General features: G+C 37.6%; 1 protein-coding gene across 1 annotated transcript in view; it reads left to right on the plus strand.

Moving 5' to 3' along the window:
• Nucleotides 1–14136, plus strand: part of LOC116848412 — a 751173-nt gene that overhangs the window by 686909 nt on the left and 50128 nt on the right. The gene's annotated exons all lie outside the window — the stretch shown is intronic.

Below are 14136 nucleotides of genomic sequence, written 5' to 3' on the forward strand. Positions count from 1 at the left end.
TGTGAGCCGCAAGCGTGTCTCTGGTTGACATACGTAGCTTCTATTTTATTATCGAGAGCAAGACGAAGTCCAATAAGAGTCGCTTGCGGGATATCAGACTGCTGCAAAAGGACGGTTGCGATTGTCACGTAAAATAGTAGTAAACAAAATCGTCCAGTCCCGGTCCAGAGATTTACTCCAAGTTGCTGCGCCAAGTTTACGCGCACCTGCCAATCTGGCTTACACCAGCAGCGTGATACAGCCGCAGTAATTTAAACTTCTGACTATCTTAATCTCGCGGAAATCTTCCCGCAGAACCAACAGATATTTGCGATTTCCTCTTGTCCTTTTGCCCGAGTCATTCTCGACGATAAACGAGCAGAATAATTCTCGATGATGACTTAACGCGCGGAGGATGAGAATCTCCGCCGTGGTCATCTCGGCGAAATTCCCATTAATTCGGTAATCCGAGTGTTATTTCAAACGGCATTTGCGCCGCGTACGCGGGTTAACGTCGCATATGTTTGCGTTCGCTGCGAGAAGCATCTCGCCGAATACCATAATCAAGATCTTCTCCTTGTTCAACCGGAACTTTATCGAACCCTCTGCAAATTTGCGCGGCGTTTCGCTACGTCTCGCGACACGGCGACACGATGTCCGTACGTTCCTCGTGTACCGTCTTCGAGGAAGTGTTTCATTTGCTGCTCGGAAAAATCGTCTGTATGTTGAGTCGCGTCGCGTATCTTTCTTGTCGCACGAGTAGTTGACTAAGTCGAGAAAGAAAGAAGAAAAGAGAGAGAAACAGAGAGAAGGAGAGTAAGCGGAAAATTAAGCGCCAACATTCGGAGCAGCAGCACGGTGTATTCCGCTGTTTTGTCTCTCGCCGCTTCCTCCCAGAGAGAAGAACTAATTCCGTAATTGCGATCCGAATTTTTTCGCGCGGAAAGGAAAGAGGAAGAATGCGCGGCCGTGCTATTCTTCGTCTTCCAAGCATCCCTTGGCGAGGCGCGCTCTGATTCACCTCATCGTCCGCTTCGCGGCTGTTTCCGCGTCGTTTCCTTTTTCGGAATGCGTTAAGCGCATCGTGATCATTAACCAGAGCGTGACGCGAAACCGAATGTCATTTCTGCGACAAGCCGCGCGGAATTGTTCGAGTCTCGATATAACGAAAGTCGATTGATTAATTATATATACGAGAAAGATTCTCTCTCTCTTGTAAAAATTACTAACTGTCGAGATGTACTTTCATAATTATAATGGACTTTCACGACGTAAGAGAAATAACCGATAATGGAACCGATACCTTCACAATTCTCTTTGTCACATTTATAAAAAGTAAATATATTGTATTGAATTAATTATTAAATTTAATTCATACGGTAACGTAAATTTTTCGTTGCATCGATGTAGCAAATAAAATTTACTAAAAGTTACATTTAACTTTTCGTATTACATTTATCAAATTTGGCAAATTTTGATAATTCTTGACGTATTTCCATTTGATCATTCTATACGATAGATATAAATGCAATCTGATAAGGGATTCTCATAACAAAAAACGCAAAAGGACAGGAATTAATTTGGATTTTAAATAACCGCATTGTAAAAGGTTTGGTGTCAAATTTAAAACACATTACAGATGTCGCAATTTATCCATTCAAACTTTTGCGTTGATTTAACACATGGGAAATATGTTAACAAATAACACAACTTGTCTGTACACTTTACATATAAAATATGTTACATATAAAAAAGTAAAACAGAAATAAAATATTTTACATATAAAATATGTTGCATATAAAAATACTCGTGTTACATGTAAATCTTCTTACTTTGACATTTAAAAATGATGGATATGAATCTAATACAGAATAGTCATAATAATACAACGTATGAAATTAACACATGAGTATGCTAAAAACATAACACAAGAATCTTTACATGGAACGATCTCAACTTAATTTCAACGAAATTTTTTTTGTACTGCGTGTACCAAAGCACTGAAAAAAAGACAAATTTTTTCAGATATTAAGAAAAAATGTCTGATATTTATAATTATAATCACATAGAGAAATAATTACTATAAATTATGATCAAAAAACCATTTTTTAATTAAACTACTACTATAATGTTAATGATAATAATCTTACATACATGTTACTAAGATATGATTGGAACCAAAAATAACTATAATTTCAGTTAAATCAATCTTTCTTTTTCTTCTCAGCGTAATAAAACGATTATTTATCGATTGTCCTTTTTCGTCATTATAATTCAAGAACATTACTTCTAAAAAATAAACACTCACGAGATTTGTTATTATTCTTATCATTATTCTTTGTTATTACCGTTATTCTTATATTTTCAAAATTTTCTGACGCAACGTGCATTTGAGGTCGCGTAAGCTACAAATAAATATAAGTCTACCTTGAAAACACCAAGTGTAGAAAATTTTTCACAGCAACAAAATACCGGTACAGTAATTTCTGACAGCCATTAAAACTTTGTGTCGTAACCTCATGTATAAAATTACTCGACATGCATGGAGATATAATATAATAGCATAAAGTTTCGCGATGTAAGTTATTATCTTATAATGCGCATGGCCCAGAACGTATCCTCTCTCTCTCCCTCTCTCTTCCAATTCCTTTCGCGATACTTCCTCTCCGAAAAAGTAACCAAACTATTCCCAAGATTAGACGTCCTCTAAATCAAAACTTCTCGATGTCATTTCCTCATAGTAAAAAACATTTTGCATTTATATTGAAATCGATCTGTGTAAAAACTTTCATGTTAAATTTCTGACATAATCGTGTGTCAATTTAACACATGTGTTATTTTATGTAATAATATATGTATTATTTTGACTATTCTACGTTCTGAGAGTTTGTATCCACCATTTCTAAATATTACAACAACCCAACAGTGTCCAAGTGTTAATTCTCAAAATCTTGCTTACGTTATTTGTTCACATACGTTGCCTCGTGTTGAATAAACACAAAAATTAGAGCAGGTAATTTGGGACATGCGAAATGTGTGCGTGTATCAAACTTAACGCGACACCTTTTACAATTTTAGAAAGAAATTTATTCGAGGGATAAACGTTTATTTCACAGAAATAAATCCTGTACTCTACAAATAAATTTTCAAATATCCTTCTTTCAGAGTACAGTGCTCTTCCCTCCCTTTATTTGTTCCCGTTCGACTGATCGCTCTCACGAACGCACTTAGGTACGACACGGACGAATCGCGAGCGTAAAAGTCTACTCCGGCCGCGTGTCTCTCTCGCGGCAATTCTCCGCGGCAAAGAAACCAATTCCGTCGCCATTATGCCGCCAATTTATTTCCCGTCTTGCTCGACGTTATACTAATCCCGAGACCTCCTCTCGCGGGCAGAAGCGAGCGTTATCGCAAAGCCGTCTCCTCGGAAAAATTCTTTCGTAAATATCCGACGCGGTTTTTTAATTTGCGCTCCCTCCGTCCGCCCTCTGCCCCTCCCCCTCTCCCATCCCTTCGCCGCTTCTCTTTCTTACTCTCGCATCCGTTCGGCCGGAAGGCGCGGGAGACGAGAAGAATCGCCGTTGTTTGTTGCATTTGCACGAGGCCCGCGTAGCATAACGGGGAATCTTACGAAGATGCATGTATAGCAAATCCGCTAACGCCGACGCTCGCATATTTGCTTAATTAAAAGGTAGATTAGCGAAACGTCTGGCCGAAGTTGCGAGTAACAATACTGCGAGTAAGCGCGCGCGCGCAGTATTGTGATTATGCAAATTTCTTTAATTTCTTCCAAGCCATCTGCGACGGGCGTTAATGTCGCGTAATAAAGGATCCCAGTCGAGGGAATGCTTCTTACGCTGCTACGTCGGGATAATTTTTTAACCAGGACTTCCCCACGGCTTAATGGACACCGAGTACTGCATAAAAACGTAATCAACATCAGGAGATGAGGCGAGCGCGGAGCGCTAGAGCGGAACTTCATATTCAAATCAACAAAGTATTATCGCGTTTTCTTTGATTCCGAGATGCAAGTTCTTTCCTGCGCACTGACCAAACCTCCCTCTCTTTCTTATCCTTCGCAACGTCTCTGTTTGCCTCGAGGATGTCCAATTTCCGCTTTATTTCACAAAACATATGCTCGCGATCGCCCGAGATAAAGCACCGAGAGAGAAACTGTCTAAAAATCAAAGCAGATTTGTTCGTCGGGTACTAAAAACATATTTTTATTATAATCCTTATAATCCAGCCGGTTTCTTGGGTAACTTTTATAGTCTTTGGACTACAACCTTTTTCATATGCGTCAAAAAATAGACTGGTATAAAGCATAATATATCTGCCACTATAATGATTTTTTAGATCGTACATTAACGTTTTTCAAATTGATAGCAAATATGCGCTAATTGAAAGCTTGAAATGTCATTTTTTTAATTTTGTATTGTTTTCGCCTCGTATCAAACAATGCTCCAATTAATTTTCACACGTGCTTTCACTGTGTGAAAGCATTTGTAATTCTGTGCAACCAATTCGGCGTAAACTTTACAGAAAAAAGTCGATACTCGATCGATAAAATTTTCAAATATGGCATCCCATTAAATCTAGATTTTTTTATTTAAATAGAATAAACAATCATTGTCATGTGAAAAGCTAAGATTTCAAGAAAATGTTTGAAGAATATTTTCTTATTTGAAAAATATTTTATATTAGTATAAATAAATATTTTTTTTCTTCCTTAAATATTTGTTCTCTCACTCGCGTGTGCAAATCACCGAAATCGAGTTGAAACGTGACAAGAAATCATAGACATGAAAGAGTTTACGTAAATCGACTCTTGGTAAATCGCTCTTAGTAAAATTCAGTTTGATAAAGAGCTAAAAACGTCCGATGTATCCCGCGTTCTCGAATTACCCCGCAACCGTTTGAACAAAAAAAAGTTTAAAAGGAAGAAAACGTAGTTACACGCAGGAGGGAGGGGTAGGTGTACTCGCTGTAACGCCGGCCGTGAGAGGCACCGAACGTTTTATTAAGCCGGATACATAAAAACCGCAGCCGGCCAATGCGGAGAAGCAAGAGAAGAAGACGGGAAGCTAAAGGGTGGTAGCGCGCGTTTGTCGAAGGGAGAGAAGAGAATGTGGCGAATGAAAATGGGAAGAGAGGGGTGGGTGTGGAAGAGAAAGGAAGGCTCGACGCGGTATAACAAAGGAGCGTGCTCGGCTGCGCGGGAGCTTTGAATTCACAACCCTTTCCTCTTCCACCACCGTTATTTCCTATCTGCCCGGCATTATGCATTTTTCTTCGCCTATATCACGAAAAACGCTGGTGAAACGTTTCATACTCGCGCATTCACAAGTGGCCGCACGAATCCGCTTTATTAAACCCTTCAAGCGCACTGGCGAGAAGGAGGGTAAGCGCGCACGCGAATTATGGGCATTATAACGCGCCACTCTTTGATAGGAGGGGGAACACGATAAGCACGCGGATGAAGGAGTTCGGACGTTTCTAATTAAGGCGGAAATAAATGGCAAGAAACCGGAACCCTTCCTGCCTTTCCAAGCCGCCTTCGTTTCCTCATCCCACTCACCCGCTTACCTACCCACTGAACGTTTAAAAGGAAGGGTAATTAAAACAGGGAGTACCGGGCAGGTAGGTAAAGGTTGTGCAAACTCGCGTCGTATGAGGCTGTGAAAATTTCCGCCACAACCAAGATTGAGAGTGGTACGCGCGCGTCGTAATACTCCATTCGAGTCGACTCGTAGTGGAGTCGGCTGGCTGGCTGGCTGGCTGATGCAGAGCGAGACGCAGTCTCTCCGATTATTTTCATCTCGAGGCGAGACGGTCTCGAAGCCTCAGCGTCCTCAGCCTTCAAACAGCTCGTAAAGCCCGACGACACGGGACGTCATTTTGTATCCGAGACCGAAAATTGGTTATTATGATAGAGGGGGGCGCGCAATTCCCACCCTCCCTGTGTGAACGGGATCACATTTCCCGCTTCGTGCGATCGACGCCACTACCAGCAGCTATTTTGAATTCTTCCCGCCGAGACTATCGGATTATTCGGTAAGACGGTTTACACCCTCTCTCGCGCGCTCACACACACGCATGCGTGCACGAAACTCACAACGCCATCGTCGCAGCGGGGGATAACGTTTCAGCGATGTAATACTATGCTAAATACGCTTTGTAAGGCTCGTGGCCCCGGAACATCCAGATCTCGGATAAGAAGAATGTTACGTCACCGGTACGGCGAAGATAACACTCGGCTGCTGCAACAACACGCTCGAATCATAAATCACGGCGACGGTAAGCCGTGTATAAACTCGTCCTCGCTTCAAATCCCGTCTATTGTTTTCCACCGCCCGCCCCCGATGCCTCGAAGAACAAACCGCTTAACTTTATAACCCCCGCTGATGTCTGACGAAACGCATGTGACATCGCCACGTCGCGCTTTCGATCACAAACCGTAAACTTGCGCGCCTCCCCGACAACACTCTTCCTCCGATACCGGTTGGGTTCTTTCTCTTTTATCCCCAGATAGGTGTAGATAGGGGAAGAGTGCGGCTAAGCTCTCATAAGCTTTTAGCTCCATTTTGTGGCATTCGAAATCTTAAATTATTTCCTGACAAAATAATAGCTATTGAAGGGTAGATTAAAAATACGTAAGTATCAAAGTAATGCGCCATCACCATTTGGGAGAAAATGATCCAAAAAGATATTATTCAAAATAAATGTCAAAATGAATATCATTACGAATCTTACAGGAAACATATAGAAAATATTACAAAAAATAGGAGAAATATGAAAATCTTTATCAATAAAATAATACGAGTTATAAATGCAAATAATAATTATTAATTTAGAGTGGCTTTTATATAAGGTGACCAAACATCCCGATTTTTTAGGGACAGTCCCGATTTTTCATCTTTTGTCCCGAATTTTTTCGAGTCTTATTCGGGACACCGATTTATCATCATTTTCAATGATTGTCAAATAATTTTCGGATCTTTTCATCCCTCTCCCCCCGCCTTCTGCTTCACACATTTATAAAGTGTCCCGAATTCAGAGCTGGGAAATCTGGTCATCTTACTTTTATATCAAGCTTTGATTAATTTAATCGCCGATTAATTTCGTTATGACGATCAAATAAAAATAAAAGTCTCTTATTTCGCTACACTTATATGGTTATCTATCAAATTTGGTTTTTTCTTACCGACTTTTAATATCGTTAGAATATTAGAATAGGATTATAGATATATATGGATATTATACAAAAATATGGATTTACAAAAGTAATTTATACTTTTTAAAATTTTTGAAGTTTTTGAAGACGGTTTGTTCTTTTTAAGCTTTTTATTTCACATTTTCTAATTATTCATTGAAAGTTTGTTTTTGGAATTAGTTAAAAAAAATTAAGAAACTTTTTTTTTAAAGACGTCTAAAAATTCACTCAAAACAATATGTCCTGTAAAATACAATATGAAAATCAGAGTGTAACTTTTAGTAATTTTGTTGTATAAATATAACGAAACATTTATATTATTATATGATGTAAATTTAATGATTAATTCAATATAGTATAGTATCTCATTAATATAATTTAAAAAAATTGAAATACTTTCGCATCACCAGTTCTCTCACGTAATGATAATCATGAAAGTCCACCTGGGTTCTTTTTTGTGAAGTAAAACGATTCTCTCGCGAGAGCAGATGATAATTTCAATCAGGCACTTTGGTATTCGCGGTCTTGTCAGTAAAGCGAATTTAAAAGTTTCTCTTTTCTACCGGATAGATCCTCAAATCGCGGTTCTCGACTAGTGAACTTGTGCCTCGAACTACTTAAGGACGATTACGTTCAAGTTCTGTAAAGTCGATTAGCAATACCTCTATTCTACGATCGTGATATTACCTACTTTACCTATAGTGCAGATCACAGAGAAACTTTAATTAAGCACGTTTATCGCCAACCGACGTTAATACAATTCGACCTTACATGCGCTTAATTGCAACACTAAGAGAATCGAATATTACTGTTTCCCGAAATTAAATTGTTACTCGTATAGTCATTACTATGAAACTTGTCCCATGTAAGATACTCAGATCTATTTAGTTAAGTAAATAGATTTAAATGTGTGCATTACATTATGACCATATAATATATGCGACATTACACTCGCAATCGCGATTCAGTTGAGAAACTCGCATCTAACTCTCTAAGCCCTGTATTAATAGTTGTTACTTGAAACTTGTCTCATGTGAAACACTGAGATTTTTACTCAAAGTTCAACTTTTTCAGTTGAATTATGACGACATTTATTACATCTGTAATCACGCGCGATTCAGCTGAAAAACTTTCATGTAATTCTGAATTCAAATTTGAATTTTTCACTTGAAACAAACTTTAAATAATAACTATATAAGCCTTCATATAAATATGAGTTCCTTACTTGAGACGAAAGTTTTTTAAATAGCAATTACTAATATTTAAATATAATTTCGATCGCTCCAGTGGCCTCCCAAATTACAGAAATTCCAACTGATAAAAATATAGGCATTCACATTTTGACGTCTCCACTTCTATGCACTTACTTACAGCGCTTGGAAACGAGCTTGGCCTTTCCCCAAAATGTAGTTGGAATTTTAGATTCGCGCGGATCGATTATGCCACAGCTGTCTCTCTTAAATTACGAAAATTTGCGTCGACATATCAGAGGCAGGCGATCTCGTCTCTCGACGTCTACTCCATTATTTTAAAGAACACGTTTCTTCTTAAACAAGATCGTACGCCTTCAACTTGCATTCCGAGAGTGGTATCCCGTTCGCGTGCGTCTTCGCGCGGCGTTCACCCGCTACGTGCAGCATTTTGTGCATTTCATCACGTCATTAATAAACCACGCGAAGGGAACGGAGTTATATCGCGGATGTTAAAAGCTTTATTCCAAGTACAAAGGAGCCTCTCTCAGGGTGCTGCGCATTCTCCTCGTTTTTTCATTTGATTAATCTCGCGTGCAGAATATTCCCGCACTTTGTTCGTTAGGTCTCACGTGTCTCTCTTCTGTCCCATGTGGCCTCAAGAACTGTTATATTTCTTTTTTCTTCTTCTTCTTTCATTTTCTCTCTTTCTCTTTTTTCTTTTTCCTTTAAATAAAAATGAGTTGAACGCGGGAGAAACTTGACCCCGGCTCTCTCCAGTTCTTCTCATTTTTCATCAGTCGTGCGATTAGTCTTTATGAGAACAGCTTCGCCATTTTAAGAGAAATGCCTCACTCAACTTCTTCTACTATCCGACGTTTCTCACGTAAGACCTTTTGTCCACGACTCCTCTCGATAAGTCGCTGCCTAATCGCGTCGTCTGGGACGGCGCATACTTTATTACGCCGTACGAAGAAAAAATGTTGAATTAATATTGTTAAACGCATATTTTATTTTTCAAATTTCTTCAAAGCAATAAAGAGCAATAAAGAGCAATAAAGAGCAATAAAGAGCAATAAAGCAAAATAGCAATAAAGAGAAAAGAAATCTAGATATGCTCGTTTAAAAAACAAATTTGGTATATAAACTAGAAACTCTGTTTCTTTTAATCTCTTAAATAGTATGCCCGGAAAAGTCTCGTAGTAAACTATCAAATTCCTTCTGATTTACTTAAACTATTTCTTTTTTAATTTATAACAGATATAAATCAGATATATTTCGTATTGTATTTTCCAAAATTCTTCGAAGAAAATAGCAATAAAGAGAACAGAAATCTAAATATGTTTATTGAAAAAAGAAAGAACTGTCTCAGAGAAGCGCAGTTTTGTTTTAAATCACCACCAAAGAGGCTAACCAAAACGCATTTAATTGTGTCATTGTCACGTTGAATCTCAACCAATTTCTTTTCTCCGTGTGCGAAAATTTTTCGCTGAATCGCCTCTGTGAGATTTGCGTGCGTGTGTATAAGTGTGAGATATCGCGCGTTATATTTTTGATATTCATACTTCGTGAGAGGTCAACTCTCGTATAACCAAGAAATAACAAAAACGTGATGATATGTGGGCAAGGCGCTGTTGTATTATGCAAAGTGTCGCGTAACTTTTATAGAGAAAGAGGAGGCAAGAGACGTACAGAGAAAGACCCAGTGACAAAGAGAGAGAGAGAGAGAGAGAGAAAAAGGGAGAGAGAGGAAAAAAGCCGTCACTTGATTGAAGTAGCCTCGAAATTACGTGGCTTAATGCCTCACCGAAAACAGACTCAAGCCAAATCGAGGACACGGAAAAGAGAAACCAGGAACAACAGCGGGGTATTCACTTTGTTACTCGCAGTTAACAGGAAATAGGTAGCACGGATGGAGACGCTTTACGACCCGTGGAAACTTCGTAATAGTGCCGTACCGTTACGACCTCCCGCCCTCCGTTTCAATAAACTAATTGAACCTAAAACTTCTCAAAGCCACGTAAAGTCCTAGTCGAACAATATTCACCCGACCCCGTAAAATACCGCGCCGGGCTGAAGTGGGCATTGACATTTATTAGAAAACGATTTCGAGAGAGAACAAAGATTCCGATTAATATTCGCGGATTATAGACGCGAAGTCGCGAAGCCGTGAAAGCGGCTGGACGCGTAAGTCATGTGTTTCTTCAATCATCTTTCATTCGGGAACTCGACAACGCGAGAAAAGTCGAGAAATACGCGACGCCACCGAAAGATTTAATCGGACTTAATTAGGATTGAAACTGGATCTATTCCGACACATAAATTTAATACATAATTTCTTGACTTTCATCTCTTACGCGGAAATTCTTGCTAAAGAGTAGTCGAGAAAATGGGACGATTCCTAAAATATCAAGGCGAAATGAGATTGGCTGCATTTGCTCTTCTTGTGAAGATTAGCCAACGCTTTTATAGCGGACAGACTCCAACGAACACGACCCAGGAACCCATGTCGAGAACGTTTTGCGTCGGAACAAATTACGGAAACAAATGCATTATTGAGATAATAAAATTACCTTTAATCAGTTGGAGGGCTTCGTGGAGAGAAATTTAGGATAGTGTAGCCCGGTCGAGAGGGATTTTCACACTTTCGCATTAACTCGCACACAGCCCGACCGGCTGTTGGCATAGAAAGTTTCCACATCGTTCGCGAGCCGGGGCGAAAATGTTATCTCGTCGATGTTGCATTAACGAAAGTTAACTTTAAGCCATTCGAATCCTCCATGGATCATGCAAGTTTACCAGTTATCCGAATGCTTACGAAGCGCATCGAGACATGGGACTAATATCAAATTGTTGTATATAATTTTATAATTGCAATTGTAATGCAAGCACTTTTTTATATCAATATACATTACTTTAATCTACTGTGTTGAATTTTTATTTATTTTTTTAAGACAGTATGCAAATTTTTCGAATTAATTCCAAATATTAATCCGTTGTGTTGAATTTTTATTTAAGAAAGAATACACTAATTTTACACGAATTTCAGATATTAATCTCTTGTGTTGAATTTTTATTTAAGAAATAGTACGCAAATTTTTTACATCAATGTAAATAATTTTACAATCGTAATTGTGATTCAAGCACCATTTACATTGCATTATATTAGAAAAAAGTACACATAAATGTAATAAACATCGTCTTCAGAGAAAAGCAAACAAGCTAATATACATATTTTGAACATTTTTCTACCTCCCTATTTTTCAAATAAAAATTCGACAAAAGATTATTATCTGGAATTGATGTGACATTTACTATTTTTTTTAACAAAAATCAACACTAAAAATTAATATCTAGAATTTATGTATGTGTATGAAATTTGTGAAATTTTAGAGAATTTTATAATAAAAATCATTATATATATAGAATTTTATAAGTTAAAAATAAATTTAACATTCTCTAAAATAATTAACTATCTTTTCATCTCAAACGTATTCTTCCATTCTCTACATATATTTTGGAAATGAAAGTACTACTTTTAAATAAAAATTCCGCAGAACTTCAACAGATTAATATCTAGAATTCCTGTGAAATTTATGTGTTATTTTTTAAATAATAATTCAACACAAGATATTAACATTTAAAATTGATATGAAAAATTTGCGTACTGTTTCTTAAACCAAAATTTAACACAATGTATTAGCATTTGGAATAGATGTGAAATTTGCCTACTATTATAAAAATAAAATAAGTGAAAATTTAACACAAGAGATTAATATCTATGTATTGATATATTGAGATATGAAATTTGCATACCAATTTATGAGTATATGTCTGTATCATTTGACAATGAATTATCGGTTACAATGGTGAAATATCAGTCGATACTCTCACGTCAGTCCTATCATTGGCTGATTTCTGATAAGATCACGCGCAGAGAGTAGCGGTACAGCAGGCATATCAATAATTCCCTCCATACGGCTGTCGCATACTAAGCGCAAATTTAGGTGAGCAATTCCGGGGCGATATCGCCGATTATCGAGGTAATCGGATGCGCGGGGAGTTCGACGGCGGAAATATTACCTCGTCAATGTCGCATTAAGGCGTGATAAGTTTAAGTTGGGATTCCAATTTGAATCCCCGACAGCTTGTTAGAGCTTAGCTCGAAGCAAGCAAGCGCGCGCGCGCAACTTTGGCGATATGCAGATTTAGCATTCGCCAACTTCGAAACGAGCTAGCTCAAAAGCGCGCGTTCCGCGGAGGCGTTAGGCAGTATCTGCCAAACAAATTGCACATGCCGCGCACGTATCAAGTCGTGAAAGTCGCATGTGCCGGTAGCGTTGCGCGAGCGCTCATGGCGGAAAAAGCTCAAGAAGCTATGGGACTACGTATCGGTCGATGTTCGCGACGCCTCTGTGTCGACGTCGCGTGAATAAGTTGTGTGTGCAAAATTGTCATTGCACCGCCGACAGTGCGAGAATTCGAAGTTTGTGACATATCATGACATCGGGGATAATTCGGGTTGCATAAACCAAGAAACGATGTATTCTGAAGTGGTGCCGCATATACCAACAGCAATCGATGAAATTATTGCTATTATTATTATTGTCGTTGTTGTTTAAACCGTTTACTCGAATATAAAGTAGATGCTTTCTTATCCTGAAGTGTTCTCCAAATCGCTCATTTTCCGGAACGATTAGGTTTTTGTTCAAAAAGCTTTTGTCGTATGATTGTCAAATAAAATGGAAAACGAAATTATCTAATTTCAAAAGATTAATAAAATGTACAATACAAATTAGGTATTTTTTTTAATACCCAATGAGAAGATTTTTTACGAGAAGAAAATTTTATAATAAAAATCATTATTTTGTAAGTTAAAAATCGATATTGAAGCAATTGACGTTATTGATTTATGACGTTAGTAGCCAGAAAATGCGCGTTAAAATTTCTTGTAAAATTCGTTGAAATAAAATAATATGTATACAAAGTGATATATTTACAATCAATCGAGCAGATCCGTAAAATAGTTCGAACATTTTCTTTTTACTCTGACAATCAATGAATAGCCGTAAAATTAATGTAACAAAATTATGAAGCAAAGTGGGTTAAAGAGGATAGTTTACGTATCACTTTAATTTTACAGTTATTTATTGATCGAACAAAAGTAAAGTATTCGGATTATTTTATACGTCTATTTGATCGATTGCAAGTATCGTTTTATGGATACACCTCTTTATGTTAGCGTATTCTGCAAGAATTTTTAGCGTATATTCTCTCGCTTCTGTTGTCATTAATTAAGACTTACAGAAGCAAAAGCTTTAAACAATTTGCTACGTTTCTAACGAAATTTACTATGTTTCCAATGAAACTTACTATGTTCATTAGCAAAGCCAGAAATCTTGCTAACAATCTACGCCTGTGTGTGTATTTGTGTATGTGCACTACTAAGAACATAGTAAAATTAAAAAGAATTTAAATGAAAAAAAAAAGTTATAATATTCTCTCCATCTGTTTCCCTTGTAATACTCAAACTTTCTGGGAGAATTTAGTAAAAATGAATAAAATAACAAATCTTTTGCACCAATGTAAACAATTTGCTACGTTTCTAACGAAATTTACTATGTTTTTAATGAAACTTACTATGTTCATTAGCAAAGCCAGAGATCTTGCTAACAATCTACGCCTGTGTGTATTTGTGTGTGTGCACTACCAAGAACATAATAAAATTTAAAAAAATTTAAATGAAAAAAAAAA

The sequence above is a fragment of the Odontomachus brunneus genome, unplaced genomic scaffold (assembly GCF_010583005.1).
Source record: "Odontomachus brunneus isolate Ranch 3 - 2012 unplaced genomic scaffold, Obru_v1 Obru_scaffold_095, whole genome shotgun sequence".
In the NCBI taxonomy this organism is placed as follows: Eukaryota; Metazoa; Arthropoda; class Insecta; order Hymenoptera; family Formicidae; genus Odontomachus; species Odontomachus brunneus.